The sequence below is a fragment of the Capsicum annuum genome, unplaced genomic scaffold (genome assembly GCF_002878395.1).
Source record: "Capsicum annuum cultivar UCD-10X-F1 unplaced genomic scaffold, UCD10Xv1.1 ctg73086, whole genome shotgun sequence".
Classification (NCBI taxonomy): Eukaryota; Viridiplantae; Streptophyta; class Magnoliopsida; order Solanales; family Solanaceae; genus Capsicum; species Capsicum annuum.
The window spans coordinates 161-2,528 of record NW_025883063.1 but is presented as its reverse complement, the minus strand read 5'-3'; the positions used below and the strand labels follow the sequence as shown (position 1 = coordinate 2,528).

The window sequence follows — 2,368 nt, the reverse complement described above, 5'->3', positions numbered from 1 at the left end:
TTTCTGTTTTTAATGTCCATTTTTGTCTTGACTACACTTTAAATGAGCAAATAGGGAGTGTCCTAGATGGCTAGTGCCACCTTTTACGAGGAACAATGAAGTTATTAGAATTTCATGTGAAGTAGACCTCTGATAAACTGTTGGGCACCTTTTTCCATCCAGATTCACAATAACTTTTTACTCTCTGGATGCTGAAGTTTTTCTTTTCCAAATTATGTTTGAATGCTTTTGTGACAGTCCTTTGCTTTTGAGAAATCATAAGATGCACAAGTAGGAAATAAAACCTTCTTAATCCGTAAAGAAATCATTTCCTACTTGTGCATCATATGAACTGTACTTGCTTACTCCAAAGAAGCTCTTCTTACACTGGTTTTAGGTCCTATGGAGTCAAGTAAGGTATTTCTTAATACTAGAGATTATCATAATGGAAACTAATGTTGTATTTTACTCATGCATTGCAGAGAATATCAGTCTTCTGTGCCGAATTCTGGTGAATCTAGTAGTTCAATTCCGCTGCATCCTCAACCGCTTAATTTGGCCCCCATCAGCTGGTATTCATCGACACCAGATATCAATGCTGGTTCAGTCTCAGTTGAAGCTATAACTTTGCCGTCCAAGCATAGCAACTCTCAGCGGCATGCTGGGGGTCAGCCTGCAGTGGTTTTTTTTTCTGCTTGTCCAGCCAAAGAGGAGTGGGACAATCTTATAAATCATGCAAACGGCAGGGTTGCCCTTACTGGATCGGCTTTGTATGGAAAGGTTGGGCCATTCATGGGTTCAGTTGATATAGCTGAATCTTAAGATGCTTATGTCTTCCGTGTTTCACTTCCCGGTGTTGCTAGGGAGGAACGTAAGGTCTACGTATGAGTAAGATTTTCTTAAGTTGAAAATCACCATATCTTCTTATAACTCTTTACTGTCTTACATCAGACTTTTTTTTTTATATTTTACTACGTCAAGTTGAAAATCAGTATATATGTGACGACCATATGTTTTGTATATGAATGTCAAATTGCATCCATATGAATCGACTTGATGATTAAGAGATCTTCCCGTTCATGTGGTTACAGAAGTCTTTCACTGTGATGTTGGACCAAATGGGAGAATTCTCATAAGAGGGGTGAGCGTGACCGGAGAGAGGAAGGTTCGCAGGAAGAATATGGTCTTTAAGATGCAAACTCAGAACTTATGCCCACTGGGTGAATTTACTGTTTCATTCCAGCTACCAGCTCCAATTGATCATCTAAACTTGTCTTGCAATTTTGGACCTGATGGGATTTTTGAAGGTGTTACGAAGAAAAAACAGCAGGTCCTTTAAGGTCCAGTGAAATATTTAGATCAAAATCCTTCATCTCTGTAAGTACCTCTATAGTCCAAAGTACTTTGTTTGGAGTTGCATGTGAAAGTTGTGTCTCCGGCTTTCCCACTTTTATATAAGTCAAACAAGCCAATTATATTAACCATTGTATCTGAACCAATTATGTAATTCCGCCATTTAGCTTCCTGATCTATGAACAATCACTTTGCATTGTTTTTGGAATGTGAACATATTTTTTCATGTTGAGCTTCATAAAGCTTTTTATTTTGAATTAGTTGTTCCACTTCACTAATCACTACTGCAAAAATGTCTCTTTTCTTGAATCTAATTCTGTGTTTAGCTTGTAGATGGTAGGGAGAAGCCAAATTTAGAAGACCAGGAGCAATGCTGCAGTTGATTCTGGGATTGCATCATGCTTTAGTTCTTTTGTGTGTGTGCCGTCTTGTTGGTTCCATCGTTAAGACTTACTAAGGGTGTGGCCACCCAAACTTAGCCACTTCTACAGAATTGGAAAATTGGGCTCAAACGAATAGATTTTGACTTTTGTGTTTAAAGACCAAGTATTTTGTCCCTGTTGTTTAATTGGTTTGCTATGGTATTCTTATATCCGGCAGTTTGCACCAAATTTGAAACTTTCTCACAGGTTGCAACCTTTTAGGGAAAATGTCGTGAAAATTTATCAAATAGTGGTTTTTGGTTAGGAAGAAAATTATTTTCCAAATAAAATATTTTGTGAAAAAATATCATTCATCAGTGTTTGATTAGGAAGGGAAACCTTGAAGTACCTGGTAGAGTTGTTGTTATGTGACCAGAAGGTCGCGGTTTAAAGTCATGGATATAGCAGAAATGTGAGGTAAGGTTGTGGACAACAAATCCTTGTTCGGCCCTTCTTTGGACCCCGTGCATAGCGGGAGCTTTATGCACCGAGCTATCCTTATGTGTATGACAAGGTCTAAAAGTATTGACTTAGTGTAATCATACAAGGTATTGAATCGGGCATGTTGCAGATGATGCTGTAGCATTGATAAATTAGTGAGATTGAATGAGTTT

At 38.0% G+C, this 2,368-nt stretch overlaps 1 pseudogene; it reads left to right on the top strand.

Annotated features, from left to right (window-relative positions):
- The first annotated feature begins 450 nt into the window (after nt 1-450).
- Nucleotides 451-1,396, top strand: LOC124894326 (annotated as a pseudogene).
- Nucleotides 1,397-2,368: the final 972 nt, after the last annotated feature.